Here is a 20661-nt window from a genome sequence, read left to right as displayed (position 1 = left end):
ATGCTCCAAATGGCTTCCAGATGATGGCTAGGTGATGAAAATACCAAGGGTTGCTCGAGTGCTTTGGAGATTTTGGGCAAAAAATGCAAAGATGAAAAAATGGAAAATGAGAGAAAATGAGAATTTCTGTGCGTTTTCCGGCTGCAGCTTTTCTCTAGGGTTTGTAAATGACAGAAAATAAGTTTAAATACTTCTGTTTAATGTTGGTTAATGAAGTACTAAACAAGTTTAACTCAAATGGAAACATTTGCACATTTTGCTAATTTGAACCAATGCACATGGAGGGTGTGAGGTCTGGCCGAGTTTGGGCCTTGAGCATGTTTCAAATACCATCTAAAACAGATCCCAAATGGCCAAATTGTTTAAAAATTGCTAAATCAAAAAGTCAACTTTTGCACACGCTTGAATTTAAAGAAGTCAAGTCCAAAAATGGCATTTTGCATGGTGTGGTTTTGGTGAAAGATGAATGCATTTTTGGAAAGAGGGGAACAAATAGAGCTTGTAGGAAAAAACCCCATCAAATTTGGCCAAAGGGTTCATGAGATATGGCCTTTTGAAGTTCATGAAATTGTGAAAATGAATTGATCATATCTTGCCAACCATACATGGGAATTGAGTGTTCCTTGACTTTTTGGAAATGGGAGAACAAGATCTTCAACTTTCATGTTGGGCAAAAATTCATTTGAAGCTTGTATCATGATGTAAGTTTAAGATCAAGAAGTTTCCATTTTTGGCAAATTTGAATTACAGGTCAACTTTCTATTTCTGGAAATTTTCTGTCTGACTTTATTTTCTTCCATGATGAGGTTGGACATGATATATGAGGCTTATATAAGCATGAATGAGCTCCTTCAAATCAATTCCATCCATCAAATCATTGATTAAATCCACAGTTGACCAAGTTTGACTTTCTGTTGACTTTTCTAGGGTTTTGCATGATTGAACCACTTCTGATGAATTCCAAACCCTAATTCCTTGATATCCTGATTCCAGATGATGTCCCAAGTCATATGAACTCTTGATTATTGATCATGGTGCCCAAATTCTGCAAGAATGGCCACCATCCACTGCTTTGACTGACTGTGACTGATTTTGACTGTTCTTGACCTAATTGGCTGATGATTGCTTCAGCTGCAAGCAACAAGGTTAAACTGACAATATTTTTGTACTTTTTGGTTAGTAAACATATGAAAGGCAAAGATATACAAATGCAAAACATGCTTGGTGATCAAGAACCACTCACAAGGCAACCTACCCACTAGGAGGGAAGCTAGGGCATGCAATGATCCTTGAGGCCATGATATGATATGATATGGGCCATGAGGGATCTTAGGGCCAAAATTGGGGTCTTACAGGCAACTCTTGGTTACCCTATTTTGTTTCTCTAACCTGTTTGTTGAGTTTTGTTTTGTGAGGGCTCATATGACTCTTGCAGAGATGGTTTGCCTGGTGTTCCACTTTATTTGTGGGATACCGCCTGGAGGTTTCATTCTGATTACCTGTACTGACTCACTTTCTTTGATGGTGTTAGCTTGGGAGGATCTCAGGGTTTCCTTGTTCCGTTAATTACTATTACTTCGGATCTTTATCCGTGTGGTACTTTTATATTTTCCCGTATTTTTACCGCTTTCTTAGCTGGAAGACCTCGATAGGAGGCAATGTTTTGTGTGTTTACTTTATGCAAGTTCCTTCGTCAAGGACTGCCTTTTTGCATGAGCATCCCTAACCCTACCAACTCATTGATTTTTCTTCTCCTAAGAGCACGTTAACTCCATCTACTACAGGCGAGTAAGTCTCCAAATGTCGAGCATCCGGTAGATTGCGTAGTAATGTCGTTCTTCCAAAAACCAATCCATAACCCTGTAGTTAGCCAAACTACGGCTTGCTCTGATTCTCACTCCAGATGAGATACGTAGGCATAAGACGTGATGTCTTAGCGAGCACAATTACCCTTAACTCCTAGGTAGCCGAGCTACGAAAACTCTGATTCTCATATTCAGATGAGATACGTATGCAGTGGATGCAACATCCGTGCGAGTCATTTTCTTTTGACCCCTTTTTTTTTAGTAAATAACACATTAGATAAATAACTTCCCTTCGCATAATCAACTCCCGAACCCAAGATTTGGTTGCGAGACCCTGTCTTGTCCTTTCCTTTTTCCAGGTTTACTTCGAGCATTTCCTTTCCCTCATTTGGGATAAATAACGCATGGTGGCGACTTAATTGTCTTTCTTCGCCGGTTGTTTTTTTTGCATTCCATTTTTCAGGTTGCGACAGCTGGCGACTCTGCTGGGGACCCGGTTTCCCTAAGCGAGTCCCTCCTAGCTTTTGTAGGTTGTTTGTTTATTGGGTGTTTATTCTTTTGTACATTTATTTATCTTTCAGCATTTACCTGCTTTATTGCATTGTGTACATATGACTGCCGTATCTGCTGGTTCTATTTATGAGATGAGTTCTATACCCAAACTCGAGTGCACTTAGGATAGGAGAATGACATAGTCTTGTTGACTTGTGTGGAGTTATTCCTTAGCAAGTTGACTTGCAAGCCCATTCACTTGGTGGAGGTCATGTTGGATCAATAATGTCACACAAGTAAGTTGTGGTTAGACATTACTTTTTCCAATATAGACCTTAGAAGCCAAGGACCTTAGTTTACCAAACCCATCTTGGCCTATTCGTAGAACGTAGTGCGAAAGTCGTTCAAGTGTAAGATTTGATACGATTGTTACGCGATACTACACTCATAAGAGTCTCTCTTGAGAATATTTTTGGAATACGAGTAGTCGTTCCTCCGATAATATCCGAAAGATGGGATTATGACTATGGGAACCTTTTGTAGAACATGTTTGGCAGGTTTAAACCTTAGTACACTCCCTTTGGGTGGTTCTTAACCTAAACTCCATGCTCATGACTTGCAACAAACCCTTGATTCATGGTTGATCCGTTCAGGTATCCTTAATATCAATGAAACTTGGGTGTTGATAAGGTGTAAACCATAATCCACCAAAAATGGATGGTTGATATTAAGGATAACATGATTCATCCCATGACCTTTGTTTGGTGTGCTTTGCTTGATCCTCTTAATTTCTCTCCAGGCAGTGCAACCTGACAGATGTTCAAGCGGATCCCGCAATTCTGATTGACATGCCATTGCATTACATAACATCATCTACATATTTGCATCCAACATCTCATGCTTATTCATTTGTAGGGTATTCCCTTTTTAAGGGGGGCCTTAAAATCGAATAAGCAGTGCATCGCATACCATACATACTAACCCTTGTTTGTTTTGCAGGTGTCACCGCAGTGTCTAATGTTTGTTCCCTGTTGCAGGCAGTTATTGGTCCCAAGCGAGTTCACAGGTACCCGACAAAGGAAAACCGTCCACGACTAGCAATGGACCAGATACAGAAAGAACTGGATGATATGCATGAAAGGATGGATCAGTTCATGACATTGATAACTGGTATGGCAGAAAGCCAGGCGAAGCTGAAGGAATTGGTTGAGCAACCGAGGCCCGATCCAAAGGTGGAAGTACCAAGTGTTGAGGGGAACCTTGGTAAGCCTAGGAACCCTGGTAACCCTGGGAACGCTAATAACCCTGTGAACACTGGAAACACGGGTAACGCAAATGTTGATGGAAACCCGGGTAATGTTGGCAACACGGGAAATGTTGGGAATGGTATTGGCGGAAGGTACAATGTGAATCAAGGGATTCGGATTAACGGGCGCCCCGTTACTGAAGATTGTAAGTATGATCAATTTTCTTTGCACGACGTGGCCCTCGAGACCACTCGCCGTATGGATGAGCTTGCTGAGAAGCTCAAATCTTTGGAGTCTCAAAATTCCTTAGGTTTTGATGTCACCAATCTTGGTCTGGTTCAGGGAGTAAGGATCCCTCACAAGTTCAAACCCCCTACTTTTGAGAAACACAACGGGGCTTCTTGCCCACGCACTCATCTCCAATCTTATCTGGGAGGGTTGGGAGCTCACACTAAAGATGAAAAGCTATGGATGTACTATTTTGAAGACAGTTTAAATGGAGCTTCTCGTGAATGGTATTCTCATTTGTCTCGTACTACCATCAAGAGCTGGAAAGACTTGGCAGAGGCTTTTGTCAAGCAATATCAATACAACTTGGACATGGCTCCAAATCGGACCTTGATGCAAGGAATGTCTCAGACTGCCAAGGAAACCTTTAGAGAATATGCTCAGCATTGGAGATAGATTGTTGCATCCGTCCAACCCCCTATGTCTGAAAGGGAGATGGCGGACATGTTCATGAACACTCTTCAAGGCAATTGTATCGAGAGATTGGCTGCTTGCCCGTCAATCAGCTTTGCAGAGATAGTGATTGCTGGAGAAAGGATCGAGAGTCTGTTGAAGATGGGTCGAATTCAAGAAAACAGTGCTTCCAACTCATCAGTTCCCAAGAAACCGTTTGCTGGTAACGGTCAACAAAGAAGAGAAGGTGAGACGAGCGTTGTATATGCCGGCAGAGGCAGGGGCAGAGGACGTCCTAATTATTATCAAGGTCAAGTGGCCGCATTCACTATTCCAACACCTGTTCCTCAACCACAGTATCATCCGAAACAGCAACCCAGGTACAACAATCAACAACAAGGAGGTAATTCGGGTCAGCAGAGACCCTATCAACAACGTCCAAGGCAGGCGGACCGGGTCATTGAGCCAACCCCAATGCCTTATTCTGTATTACTTCCCAAGCTGATTGACATGAATCTGGTTACGTTGAGAACTCTAGCCCCACCGGCCGATCCCAACAATTTTCCTAGAGGTTATGATGTCAACGCCAAATGTGCTTTTCACTCCAACGCACCTGGCCAGACTACAGATAATTGCAAGGCTCTCCGGCTAAAGGTATAAGATTTGAGAGATGCCCAGGCCATCAATTTTTCTCCGGTGCCTAATGTTATCCAAAACCCCATGCCAGCTCACGGCGGGCAGAGGATTAATGCTGTTGATAGTGGGGAAACTTTGAATTTGGTTTCTGATGTGACTAAAGTGAAGACTTCGCTATCGGTGGTCAAAGACCGACTCTTGAAAGGATGGATTTTCCCGGGCTGTGGGGAAGAGTGCAGAAATTGTCAAGACGCCGAGAACGGATGTGATAGTTTGAGAAGGGGTATTCAGCAAATGATAGATGAAGGTTGTCTTCAGTTCGATCAGACTCGTCCAGTGAAGAATGTTGTGTCGACAGTAACGTTTTATTTCACTCCTGAAGAAATATATGTTCCCGAGAGACCCGCTCCGACAACAATATATTTCCCAGAAAGTCCAGCACCAATTTACTCTGACAACCCTCAACCGACTTTGATTGGTCCGGTCACCACCACGGTACCAGGACCTGTTCCGTATGAGAAAGACAGTGTTATCCCATGGCACTATGGGGCTGATATCTACTGCCAGGGGCAGAAAGTTAACGAAGAAGACATTGACATTGGTAGCTCCGCTGTAGACAATGTTGGAGGAATTGGTGGCTTCACTCGCAGTGGACGCCTATTTGCTCCATCAACATTGCGCACGAATGCTGAAGCTGAGGCAGTTGCCAAGGCTAAAGGAAAACAGGTATCCACCGAAGAGGTTACTACCGAGGAAGCTCCTCCTAAGACCGCATTCGAGAAGGAAGTCGATGAGTTTATGAGGATTATCAAGAAAAGTGACTACAAGGTAGTCGACCAGCTAAATCAGACACCCTCAAAGATCTCCATTCTCTCACTATTGATGTGCTCTGAGGCACACAGAGCAACCTTGTTGAAAGTACTGAATATGGCTTATGTTCCCCAAGAGATAACTGTTGACCAGCTGGAGTCAGTAGTTTCAAATGTACACACTAGCCATGCCCTAGGTTTCACCGATTATGACCTAACATCTGAGGGCAGGAATCACAACAAAGCCTTGCATATCACAATGGAATGCAAAGGGATGGTGCTTTCCCATGTTTTGGTTGATACAGGTTCTTCTCTGAATGTTCTCCCAAAGAAAGCCTTAACGAAGTTGGATTGCGATGACGCCACCCTGAGGCCGAGTAATTTAGTTGTAAGGGCTTTTGATGGCTCTAAGCGAGCTGTTTGTGGCGAAGTTGAGTTGCCAGTTAAGATTGGACCACAGGTATTCAAGAGTACCTTTTATGTGATGGATATCCAGCCTGCCTATAGCTGTCTGCTAGGTCGACCCTGGATTCATGTTGCCGGTGCTGTTACTTCTACTCTCCACCAGAAGCTCAAATATGGACTAGAAGGTCAGATCGTCACCGTCTGTGGTGAAGAGGATATTTTTGTTAGCCACATGTCTACATTTAAGTATGTGGAGATGGATGGCGAGATGCATGAGATGTTGTGTCAGGGCTTCGAAGTCATAAACATCAGTGAGGTCGCGCCCGAAACTGTCTTTTCACCTGAGTCTGAGAAGGTCGGGACTTCTATCTCTTCATACAAGCAAGTTGTTGAAGTGGTTAAGGCTGGTAATGCCCAAGGCTGGGGAAAGTTTGTGGAGCCAATCATAAAAGAAGACAAGTTTGGATTGGGGTATACTCCGGGGTCTCAGAAGAATGAAGTCGGTACTTTCTCCAGCGGGGGTTTGGTTTCTCCCCACACCGTCAATGCTGCAGATGAAGACAAGGCTGACAACGACTGTGACTTAGATAGCTGGATTCGCCCGTGTGTCCCAGGAGAAAAGCTCGACAATTGGTCGTCTGAAAAAGTCGTCCGGTTTACTCTACTGAAGGAGTAATTTTTATTGTTTTCCTTTTATCACATGCATAACAAAGTCTTACACTTTGACCAAGGTGTAATGACTCGTCTGTAGGGCCATCCATTTAGTTACATTTCGCAATTATTTTCATCATCAATAAAGGACAGCTTTTGCAAACAATTTTGTGTTCTCTTTCTTTCAATTATTTTTACTTTTACAAAAATGGCAATGTTTCTTTTTCATGTTTCTTTTTCGTTTTTCTTTCCAAAAAACACCTCGTAAAACTGATCACCCGGATCTCACTGCTAACGACACTGCTATGGCCAAGTATGACTTCGACAATCCTATCTATCAAACCGAAGAAGGGGTTAAGGAAGATTGTGAATTGCCTAAGGAGTTAGCCAGGTTGTTGAAACAGGAGGACCGAGCTATCACACCATATCAGGAGGTGGTTGAGACCATCAACATTGGTACCGAAGACGACAAGAAAGAGATCAAGATCGGGGCCAGTCTACAGGCCGAGACGAAAAGACCGTTGATCATGTACTTGACTATGTTAGAAAGGTCAATGGGTTGTGTGCTCGGTCAGCATGACGAGTCAGGTCGAAAAGAGCATGTGTCATACCCCAAAATTTGCCCGTTAATCTTGCAAGACATTTTTCAAGGCACTTCAATTCATTTTTCAAGACACTGATCTTAAAGGAACAAAGACCCAACACACACGTGGCCAAATCCAGAAAATGGCTTAAAATGGCTTGCTCGCTAGGCGGGCAAAATCCTTCGCCTAGCGAACCCTTCGCTACACCACTCGCCTAGCGAAGCTTGCTAATACCAGAAATTTTGGGCTTCATTCTGAGCCCATTAGGTCACAAAAAATCATTATAAATACCACAACTTCAGTCAAAAAAAAAGGAAAAAAGAGAGACAGACGGAGAGGGAACAAGCAAACCCTAACGGAGGCAACCGGAAAAACCCTAGAGGCTAACCAAGAGAATTCAGAACAACCCTAAAGGAAACCCTGAAGGAAACTCATCTGCACAAAGGTTACCTCCGCCCAACTCAATCCGGCACCAACCCTAAGAGTGATCTGCCAATTCAACGTTGCAATTCAATTGCCAACAGGTTTGCACTACCACTACCACTTTATGCTTCCAATTTACATGTGGTATTATGATTGAATTTATAAATATATCTTAGGTTTTGCATGTGGATTTAAATATGTATGGATATCTTGAATGTTTAACCATAAAATTTCTGTAATGGATGCCATAGGGTGTGGAGCTTGCTGAAATCGTACTGTTCTTAAATTCAAAACCCGCAGTCGTTCGCTAGCACATCGCTAAGCGAACATGTAGCGAGGGTTCGCCAGGCCCTCGCTAGGCGAGGCAGCAGCGAACATGACAGTCGCTGATTTTTCTGTTCTGATTTTTGCTAATCTGACATGTTTTATTGTAACCATGCATGGTTTACCTGACATTATTACTGTTGTGATTCCTTTTGGTTTGGTGCAACTCTCGATTGCACCCTGATTTGGTATTCTGGCCTGTTTTGCTGAATATTGTAAGGGCTCACATACTCCTGGAAAAGGTAGCTTGCTAGGTATTCCACTTTATTTGTGGGATACCCCTGTGGAGATTCATCCTAATTACCTAATTGATTATAATGTGGAGATTCACCCTAATTACCTAATTGATTATAATGTGGAGATTCATCCTAATTACCTAAGTGATTATAAAATGTTGCCTTTGAATATATGATCTTGGCCCTCTCTTTGTTGCCTTACGGTATTACGGTCATGTCCCGCGAATGTGGGGATACACTTAGCAAAGACCCTTCGATTAAATCATCATGTCCCTATGAGATAAATCATAGTCCCTCGGATGTTGCCTGCGAATATATGATTTTTGTCCCTCGATGACCCGTCGTTGTAGCCTACGGTTAAATGATGATCGTCCCTTCGAATGCTAAGGTATCCTTACAAATGTTGCCTTCAATGACCAATCGATGACCCTACGATGTCCCTTTTACATCCAAAGGATAAAACTACTTACTTCTCAATAGTAAGGACAATTTTACCCTCATAAGGATAGGAAATGCCCATAAAGACCTTGGGTAGGTATAACTCTTAAATGCTGACTCACAACCTAAAACATTTTTCATACATCACACTTTGCAAAACATCTACTAGAAAATCACCACTTGGTATACATTCATACTAGAATCATTGCCAAGTTATATTTTTCTAAACAGCTTTCAAAATTAAACGAGATAAATACTTTGTATACATTCATACAAGAATCATTACAAAGCTAAACTCTCTTTTCAAAACATTTTCTAAGCAGATCACAAACACTTTTTCAGACAAGAAAAACATAAGTGATCCAGCAATTAAGAGCCCATGGATAACCATGGATACAAAGGGTGCTAACACCTTCCCTTTGTATAATATACCTCCCGAACCCAAAATCTAATTAAGGTCTTTCCTGTTCTTTTCCACCTTTCCTTATTGGATAAAAGAAAAGTCGGTGGCGACTCTTGCTATCCGCGACATTTGCTTTCCAAAGCAAAAACACACCAGGTCAGTTCACCGTATGACAGAACTGGCGACTCTGCTGGGGACAAAGGATCTTTAAAAGAGAGGTTGCCTTAAAAAAAAAGATCACTTATTTGAATTTCCTGATTTACTTTTGAGGGATTGCTTGGGTATTTTATGCTTGAGTGAAAGATCCTACACCCGGATCTAGTGTACCTTAGGTAAGTAGCAAGAGATCATCGCGACTATCCGGCGTATACTGGAATGGTTAAAATGATGGCTACGGTTAATGTGACACTTTAGATGTCCTGATGTTCCTCATGTTTACTTGAGGAAAAATTTGGCGTCTGCGTGGTGTCATCAAAGCATTAACCCGACCTTTAGAACCCTAATTGACTCATCCTAGCCATTAGAAAGTAGTGAGATAACTGACTTCGGTTCCGACTGGGGTTGGTTGAGACTCGATACTACACTCTTTGAGATTGGACTTTAGGGAAGCTTTGGTCAACCATTTGGTGTTGCACTGAAGTGGACTTAAGGAAAGGTCAATGATTGGAGATCCTTTTAGAACTCAGTTACTATTCTAGGACAGGTTGAACCAACCAAACTTCAGTGGGGAGGGTACTTACCTATGGAACTCATGCGAGCCTTAAAACCTAGGAATGATTGTTGTGCGACTTATTGGTGCTTGTTATTTGTTTAACATCATAACATCATAACATCATAACATCATAACATCATGACATCATGGCATTGTACTAACCATTTCAAGGACTTAGGGATTTAACTTTGCTCTGTTTTGTAAGGCTATGGCTCCCAGGAAGACCATCCGGATCAATTTTGTAGCAATCTCTCCTCAACTCAAGGATTTAGTGTCAGAACTTCCCGATTTAGTGTCCTATTCCAGTTCTTCGATCCTAAACATCATTGCTTCACATTCCCAGATTATCAGTTGGTACCCACATTAGAAGAATTTTCCAGGATGCTTGGGATACCTACCCTTGATCAAACACCTTTCAGTGGTCTAGAAAAGATTCCGAAGTCTGAAGAAGTTGCCGCGGCTTTACACATGACAAAGTCCGACATCGAAACCAATTGGGTAACAAGAAGTGGAATTAAGGGTTTACTTGCCAAATTTATGATAAATAAGGCCCGAGAATTCTTAAAGGTTATGGATGTCCATGCTTTCGAAGATGTCCTAGCATTACAAATCTATGGTTTGGTGTTATTTCCTAATCCAGACCAATTCATAGACATGAATGCTATTAAGATATTTCTCACTCATAACCCTGTGCCTACCTTGCTTGGAGACATTTTGCATTCCCTTCACACTCGTACTATGAAGAGGCAAAGGACTCTCATGTGCTGCATACCTTTATTATCTAGGTGGTTTATTTCGCACCTTCCTCGATTAGTCTTGAAAAATGAGCAAAATTTGAAATGGTCTCAAAGGATAATGTCGCTCTCCCATTCAGACATCCGTTGGTGTCCTCATCTCGAAGAAAATGTTATCCTCATCGACCGTTGTGGAGAATTCTCTAACGTACCACTCCTGGGGATGAGGGGAGGTATTACTTATAATCCTACTTTAGCCCTACGTCAGTTCGGTTGTGCTCGAAGAGATGGTCCACATGAGATAATTATCCAAGGCACTGTGTTTGACTATGACAACGATTCCCAAGGTCTCCGTCAAAGATTTGTACGAGCTTGGGGCATGGTGAAAAGAAGCACTTTAGGACAAAAAAACTCTATTCCTATGGAACCTTATCTCAGATGGGTACGCACAAGAGCTCGTAAACTTGTCATGCCATATCTTGCGGTCGGACCGCTGATGGTTGAACCAGGAGTTGAAGGAGGTACTTCTCAGATCATTCCTTATCCAGATATGCCTACCAATGTTGAAGAATTGAAGAAATCCTGGATCTAGTTGAGAGAGGAAAGGGATACTTTTGAAACTCAGTTCGGTGCAGAAAGGAAGAAGGTGTTAGAGCTCACCAGCCAGCTTAATGAGGAACGAAGACTCAATGCATATCTTCGCCCAAAAAGAAGCCGTCCCTGGGAGGCTTGAGCTTTCATTGTATTTTTATTATTATTTTTTTGTAATGAACATTGATTAAAGAAATTATTAAAAAAAGTTTCCCTCTTTTGGTGGTTTACGCAAAGTTAAAATCCAAAAGTCCTTGAAAACATTTCATACATTGCATAGCATAACATAACATTGCATAACAGGTATTCTAAAGGATCAATGTTCTCACGGTCTTCCTTCTAAACAGAAAGATGGCTCTCGAACAAACTGTCAAAGATCTCCATGCTCAAAATGCTCAATTCCAGGAGATGATCTTGAGCTTATCCAAGGGGCAGGAGGAACTGAAGGCTCTATTGCTCGAGAAGAAGAAAGACAAGAAAGCTGTGAGTTACATTAACCCGGGAAGAAGGCTTAAAGGACAGGCTGCAGGAGTCAAGATTAGAATTTCGAAGGATCAAGGAGAGGAGACAGAAAATGATTCGGAAGATGAGAATGCTGATCCTTTCAACCATGAGGACGACGATGAAGATTATGAAAATGAATTGTACTCTCCAAAAGATGATAAGTACAAGTTGCTGGAAGAACGTATGCTAGCTATGGAGGGTCAGAAGGTGCCCGGTCTGGATTTCGAAAGCTTGGGACTGGTCTCTGATGTGGTCATTCCTCGCAAATTCAAGATCCCCACTTTCACTAAGTACGATGGTGCGTCTTGCCCTCAGATGCATCTGAGAACTTATGTGAGAAAGATTCAGCCGTATACCACTGATAGGAAGCTATGGATCCATTTATTCCAAGAGAGTTTGTCTGGCACACAGTTGGAGTGGTATTATCAGCTCAAGAGCTCTAACATCCACACCTAGACTGATTTAGCAACAGCTTTCTACAAGCATTACCAGTATAATTCTGAATTAGCGCCTACTCGGCTACAGTTGCAGAATATGACTATGGGCTCTAAAGAAAGCTTCAAAGAATATGCTCAAAAATGGAGAGATTTGGCTGGCAGAGTCAAACCCCCTATGACTGATCGAGAATTAGTGGACATGTTCATGGGTACACTGACTGGCCCATTCTACAGCCATCTACTGGGAAGTTCTTCATCGGGTTTCACTGAACTTATATTGACAGGTGAACGCGTTGAAAGCGGCATTCGAAGTGGAAAGATACAGGCGGCTACCTCTGCAAGCACCAAAAAACCCTATCAGGGGAGGAGCGAGTCAAATGCTGTGTGCGGTCAAAAGGGTCATAACAAGAAAAATCGTGACCATACTATTGGAGCAGTTACGATTGCAGCACCGCCATCTCAAAACTTCCAACACAGACAGGACAGACCAAGAAGGCAGTTTACCAAGATCAATATGACTTTAGCACAAGCACTGCAGGGTATGCTAAAAGCAAATTTGATTACCCTGAAAGATCCTCCTGCAAATCCCAACACTACTTCTCCTCGTTATAATCCCAATGCCAGGTGTGCATATCACTCCGATAGTCCCGGGCATGATACAAAAGATTGTTGGTTGTTGAAGAATAAGATTCAGGATATGATTGACGCTGGAGAAATTGAATTTGATCCTTCGGAGACTCCTAATGTCATCACTGCTCCTATGCCTAACCATGACAAGACTGTTAATGTTGTGGATGACAATTCTCACATTTCTAATGTAGCTGACTTAGTATCTCCTCTCTTGACCATCAAGAAGAAGTTGTTGCAAGCTGGTTTATTTCCAGGTTGTGCTGAAAATTGCGATATCTGTATACCCCGACCCAATGATTGCTTGAAGTTTAGGAGTGGTATTCAACGGCTGATGGATGATCACACAATTCTCTTCGAAAAGATTCCTAAGGTGGAAAACCCTATTGAAGAAATATCTGTGATTGCTAGGTCCAAAGTTCCGGTGAAGATTACCGCTACTAGAGTGCCTGTGAAGATTACTGCTGAGCCCAAGGTAGCTCCCCTAATTATTACTGCACCTGGCCCAGTACCATATTCCTCAAGCAAAGCCATTCCGTGGAATTACGGAGGTGATGTTTACATCCACGGCATAAAGCAAGTTGATAATTCTGCTAATCCTAATGACATTGTTGGGACTAGTAAAATTACTCGAAGTGGAAGGATCTTCTCTCCAAAAATCTCACCTCCCGCCCCGGAAACTCGAGGAAAGGAACCAGTAACCAATCCTTCTCAGTTAAGGACACCGGTCGAAGTTACTACCGAAGATGTTGCCAAACGGGAAATGGAAGAAATGCTGAAAATCATCCGCAAGAGCGATTTTGATGTGGTAGAACAGTTGGGGCATACTCCGTCTAAGATTTCGATGTTATCCTTGTTGTTATCTTCTGGATCTCATGCCAATGCATTGATAAAATTCCTGAAGACCGCTCATGTACCTCAGGAGACATCTGTCGATCAGTTCGAAAACTATGTTGCTAACCTGACTGTTGACAATGGCCTAGGCTTTTCCGATGCTGACCTGACACCGGCAGGAAAGAATCATAACAAAGCTCCGCACATCTCCATTGAGTGTAAGGGGATCACCTTGGCTCATGTGTTGATCGATAATGGCTCTTCTTTGAATGTGCTACCGAAAGCTGTACTCGATAAGCTTGACTGTAAAAGCATTGAACTGAAGCCTAGTGACATTGTGGTGCGTGCTTACGATGGTGCGAAGAGTGTTGTCCGTGGTGAAGTGGTTCTCCCTATCAAGATAGGACCTCAGGTTTTCAACACTATCTTTCACGTAATGAACATTCGTCCTGCCTATTCCTGCTTGCTGGGACGCCCTTGGATTCATGGGGCAAGTGCTGTAGCTTCATCTCTCCATCAAAAGCTGAGGTATCCAATAGAGGGTAAGATCGTCACTGTGTGTGGGGAAGAAGAGTATATTGTCAGTAGTGTGCATACCTTCAGATACGTCGAGATGGATGGTGAATTCTTTGAGACTCCTTCTCAGTCATTTGAAGTAGTTCCTCCGACCAGTCCTGACCTTAAGCCAACTCCCCTTGTGCCCAAGGTTATTCGTGCTCCTCCTGCTATGATTTCTCTGAAAGATGCTCAAGCCATGATTGAAGAGGGTGGTCATACTGGCTGGGGTCAACTGATCGATGTACCGTACAAGTCTGATAAGTCTGGTCTGGGGTTTAACTCTGAAAAGATAGTCAAAGATCAGATTAATGCTGTAGAAGATGCTGATAGCGATTGTGACTTGGATAGCTGGATTTTCCCAACAATTGGTGACAGACTCAATAATTGGAAGGCTGAAGACACTATCCCGATTTCCCTTAGTCAGGAGTAATTGTTATTGTCTATTTTAGTGTTGCAATTTTTTTAATTTTTCCGATTAAACTTCTTAAAGCATTGTGTCTATGCCCGGGGCACAATAGCTAATTTGTTAAGGGTTTTGTCATTTTCATAAGCATATTCACATTCAATGAATCAATGGACTTTTGCATTCAAATATTGCGCTCTTTATCTTTCCTGTCATCTTTTAAACAAGCTATGTATTCTTACACACACTCACGTAACAAATTGCAGATCCATATCCACTCTGGATCCTGTTGATAATAATTCTGCTACTGTTCATTATGACTTTGAAAATCCGATCTACCAAGCCGAGGAGGGAAGTGAGGAAGATTGTGAAGTACCTGGAGAGCTTGCCAAACTGTTACTGCAAGAGGAAAAGACTATACAGCCGCATGAGGAATCAATTGAGACTGTAAATCTGGGTACCGAAGTAGACAGGAAAGAAGTCAAAATAGGAGCAGGCTTGGAAAACAGTGTCAAAGAAAGATTGATTCAAATGTTACATGACTGTATAGAGATTTTTGCTTGGTCTTATGAAGACATGCCAGGACTGGATACTGATATAGTAGTGCATCGTTTGCCAATGAAGGAAGATTGTCATCCTGTTAAGAAAAAGGTTCGTCGCATGCGTCCTGAAATGTCCGAGAAAATCAAAGCCGAGGTTATGAAACAATTTGATGCAGGTTTTCTGGCTGTTACTTCTTATCCTCAATGGGTTGCTAATGTGGTACCAGTGCCAAAGAAGGATGGTAAGGTGCGAATGTGTGTAGATTACAGAGATTTGAACAAAGCGAGTCCCAAGGATGACTTTCCACTTCCGCACATTGATGTTCTGGTAGATAACACCGCTCAACACAAGGTATTCTCATTCATGGATGGATTCTCGGGTTATAACCAGATTAAAATGGCACCTGAGGACATGGAGAAAACTACGTTTGTGACGCAATGGGGCACTTTCTGTTATAAAGTAATGCCATTCGGTTTAAAGAATGCAGGGGCAACGTACCAGCGTGCTATGGTGGTTTTGTTCCATGATATGATCCATCATGAAATAGAGGTATATGTGGATGACATGATAGCCAGATCTCATACTGAAGAAGAACATCTCGATCATTTATACAAACTGTTTGAGAGGTTGAAGAAATACAAGTTGAGATTGAACCCGAACAAATGCACCTTTGGAGTAAGATCCGGTAAACTCTTGGGCTTTGTTGTTAGTAGTAAAGGAATTGAGGTTGACCCGGCTAAGGTGAGAGCTGTTCAAGAAATGCCAGTTCCTCATACAGATAAAGAAGTCAGAGGTTTCTTGGGACGCTTGAATTACATTGCCCGATTTATCTCCCATTTGACTGCTACCTGCAAACCCATCTTCAAATTACTGAGGAAAAATCAAGAGATGATATGGAATGATGAATGTCAAGAAGCTTTTGACAAAATCAAGAAGTATCTCCAAGAACCTCCAATTCTGATGCCACCAGTTGAAGGAAGACCTCTAATCATGTATTTGACCGTGTTAGAAAATTCAATGGGGTGTGTGTTGGGGCAACATGACGAGTCTGGTCGAAAAGAGCATGCCATATACTACCTTAGCAAAAAGTTCACCGACTGTGAAACAATATACTTATTGCTCGAGAAAACTTGTTGTGCTTTGGCTTGGGCTGCTCGCCGACTAAGACAGTATATGTTGAATCATACCACTTTATTGATTTCTAAGATGGATCCTATCAAATATATATTTGAGAAACCTGCCCTCTCCGGAAGAATAGCAAGATGGCAGATGATTTTAACAGAGTATGATATCCAATATACTACTCAGAAAGCAATCAAAGGAAGCGTGTTAGCTGATCATTTGGCTCATCAAGCAGTTGATGATTACCAATCTATGAATTTTGAGTTCCTAGATGAGGATGTCATGCTTGTTACTAATTATGAAGAACCTGGACCAGATGAAGGACCCGAACTAGGATCCCGATGGACTATGGTTTTTGACAGATCTTCTAATGCGTTGGGCAATGGTGTTGGTGTTGTAATTATTTCTCCCAAGGGTTGCCATACGCCTTTAACTGCTAGACTATGTTTTGATTGTACCAATAATATGGCTGAGTATGAAGCATGTATTTTAGGACTCAGAGCTGCTATAGACCTAAGAATCAAGTTTTTGAGTGTGTACGGAGACTCAGCATTAGTAATCAGTCAGATCAAAGGAGAATGGGACACTAAACATTCGAATCTCATCCCTTATCGAGAGCGGGTGATGACATTAATCCCATGCTTTGAAGAGATTACATTCGAACATATTCCACGAGAAGAGAATTAGTTGGCAGACGCATTGGCTACCATGTCATCTATGTTCAGAGTCAGATGGGATGATGAAGCTCCCAGGATCACCATTGAACGATTAGATGAACCAGCCTATTGTTATGAACTTAATACTGATGGAGTAGAAGAGAAACCTTGGTTCCACGAAGTAAAAAGATATTTAGAAACTCAGGAATACCCGGAAGGGGCATCCATCAATGACAGAAAATTTCTGAGGAAGTTCTCCGCTAAATTCTTTTTGAGTAATGGGGTATTATACAAACGTAATCATGACTCGACTCTGCTTCACTGTGTGGATAAAAGGGAAGCAGAAAAGATTATGGAAGACACACACGATGGTATTTTTGGGACTCATTCTAATGGACATACGATGGCCAAGAAGATTCTGAGATCAGGGTATTATTGGTCTACCATGGAAGCTGATTGCCACCATCACTCCAGGACCTGTCACAAGTGCCAGATCTATGCAGATAAAGTACATGTGCCTCCTGCTCCATTAAACGTGTTGACAACCCCTTGGCCCTTTGCAATGTGGGGCATTGATATGATTAGAGAGATTAAACCTACTGCTTCTAATGGACACCGTTTCATTCTTGTTGCATTTTGATTACTTTACAAAGTGGGTAAAGGCAGCCTCATTTGCTTCTATCACCAAGAATGTGGTGGCACGGTTCATCAAGAATAGTCTTATTTGTCGATATGGCATCCCTGAAAGAGTTATCACGGACAATGGCACCAATTTGAACAACAAGATGATTACTGAACTCTGCACGCAGTTCAAAATAAAACACCATAACTCTTCTCCGTACCGGCCGAAGATGAACGACACCGTGGAGGCTGCTAATAAGAATATCAAGAAGATCATACAAAAGATGACAGTAACATACAAAGACTGGCATGAGATGTTACCCTTTGCTCTTCATGGTTATCGCACTTCAGTGCGCACTTCGACAGGGGCAACTCCTTTCTCTTTGGTCTACGGAATGGAAGCTGTTTTACCAGTGGAAGTTCAGATTCCCTCTCTAAGAATTATGAAAGAGGAAGGTTTAGACGAGGATGAATGGGTTCAGACTCGACTCGATCAGATAAAATTGATTGATGAAAAGAGACTTGCGGCTGTTTGTCATGGGCAGATATATCAGAAGCGCATGACCCAGGCATTTAACAAAAAGGACAAGAGACAGGTGTATCAAATTGGTGACTTGGTAATAAAGCGTATCATTCTACCACAAGGTGATCCCAGAGGCAAATGGACTCCCACATACGAAGGGCCATTTGTAGTTAAGAAGGTATTCTCTGGTGGAGCCATGATGCTTGCTACAATGGATGGCGAAGATTTCCCGCATCCTGTGAACGCGGACATAGTTAAAAAATACTACGCATAAAAGAGACCCGCTAGGTCGACGTATCTAGGAAAAAGTAAGGGCATCCCGGCGAACCAAAAGGGTTCGGGCAAAAATTAGGGATAAACATATAAAAATGTACACCCGGCAAGTCGAAAACCTGAAAAGGCGGCTTGGGCAAAAAAGGGTATCCTGGTGGACTAAAAACCTGAAAAGGGGGTCCAGGCAAAAATTAGGGATTAAAGCGTATGACTATGTCCCGTTCTCGGTCAGCTTCACCCAAGTCAAAAGGACTGAACAAGCCAATCACTTTTATCCGACAGCAGGAGATGAGAGGCTTGAAGACATAATGACAGTAGTGGAATTAAAATCAATAGGACTTTTTCTGCATAGCTTTCTCTTTGTTTTCTTGACAACTTCCTCTTACTAGGATTTTTGTCTCCCTGTACACAAATTGCCTGTTTATAGGCCCTCTGTCAAAATCAATACAATTTTATTTCCAAAAAGATGCTTTTGTTTTACTTTCTCTGTTTTGTTTGCATAAACGTCCGTTGATTTGATTCGAATGAGTATATGCGTTTGAACATGATTGATGTTTACCGAAAATACATGCATAAAATAGCAATAGCAGTTACTAAAAGACTTTAGGGTCGAGGATAAGGTCTAACCATGCTTTCCAACAGGTCTGGTTACAAATCCTTTCCCCAGCAAAAACCAGTTATTCCCCAGAAGAAATTGGCATCACTAGACAGACTGTTCATCTCTTCTATCCCCAGCCAGGCTCTGTTGAATATTTCTATCATCAGACAGAAATCAAGTATCCCCAGCTAAGAAAGGGTCATCAATACAAGTATCTCCAATCAGAATATTGGGATTTATTTTCCCCTGGAAGAACTTTTCAGACACATAATTCATTCATTACATCATTTCACAGCATACGCATGCATACAATGTTCGCATTTATTTTCGAAAGCATAAAACATATCATGCATCATGACATGGCATGAGGCTAACTTTATTTTTCAGGTTAATTATCCTCCTGATACAGTCAAAATAAAGATCCATTCAGACGGACATCTTTATCGATTACATTCAAGATTCAAATACATCTTTTGGATATAATCCATGTGAACATTCATTCTGACAAACACTCGGATATCCTCCTAATGGTGGCATCTTTAAGCCCACCCCAGATATTTATGGCAAATACAACATATACAAATATTATCAGATATAGCCTAACGCACTGTTCATTCTGATTCAGCCCAACATATGATTCCTTCAACTATTCCAATACGGTCTAGCGTACGACCCATTTGGATCTTCATTTCCTCGGATACTACCTAGCGTACGGTACATTCCGAGGTGTAGTCTAGCGTACGACTACTTTCTTTTTCAGATGCAGCCTAACGTACGGCTCATTCTGCAACTCCAATACGGCCTAGCGTACGACCCATTTGGATCTTCATTCCTCAGATACTACCTAGCGTACGGTACATTCCAAGGTGTAGTCTAGCGTACGACTACTTTCTTTTTCAGATACAGCCTAACGTACGGCTCATTTTGCAACTCCAATACAGTCTAGCGTATGACCCATTTGGATCTTCATTCCTCAGATACCACCTAGCGTACGGTACATTCTGAGGTGTAGTCTAGCGTACGACTACTTTCTTTTTTAGATACAGGCTAACGTACGGCTCATTCTGCAACTCAGATATGATCTAGCGTATGATCCATTCTGATCCTTTACCCCCAGTGAAGTCGACAACCTAATGGATGACTCGCTATGCGGTCTAGCGTATGACCCGGTGTGGCACCCATGTCTTCAAATTGGTCTGATATACGACGCACTCTGAAGCTCTCATCATCAAACTTCCTGGATGGCATCTTTAAGCCCATCTCCATCAAGACTAATTAACAAGTGCAAATTTTCGGGGCATTCTAAGTGTTCAATAATCTTCCACCTCTAGACCACGAATGGCGTACATACCATTCTAACTTTCTCGGTTCAAGAATATTGAACAGGGGCAGCTGTCATACCCAAAAATTTTCCCGTTAATCTTGCAAGACATTTTTCAAGGCACTTCAATTCATTTTTCAAGACACTGATCTTAAAGGAACAAAGACCCAACACACACGTGGCCAAATCCAGAAAATGGCTTAAAATGGCTTGCTCGCTAGGCGGGCAAAATCCTTCGCCTAGCGAACCCTTCGCTACACCACTCGCCTAGCGAAGCTTGCTAATACCAGAAATTTTGGGCTTCATTCTGAGCCCATTAGGTCACAAAAAATCATTATAAATACCACAACTTCAGTCAAAAAAAAAGGAAAAAAGAGAGACAGACGGAGAGGGAACAAGCAAACCCTAACGGAGGCAACCGGAAAAACCCTAGAGGCTAACCAAGAGAATTCAGAACAACCCTAAAGGAA

The sequence above is a fragment of the Lathyrus oleraceus genome, chromosome 7, assembly GCF_024323335.1.
Source record: "Lathyrus oleraceus cultivar Zhongwan6 chromosome 7, CAAS_Psat_ZW6_1.0, whole genome shotgun sequence".
NCBI classification, from domain to species: domain Eukaryota; kingdom Viridiplantae; phylum Streptophyta; class Magnoliopsida; order Fabales; family Fabaceae; genus Lathyrus; species Lathyrus oleraceus.
This window is presented reverse-complemented; position numbering follows the sequence as displayed.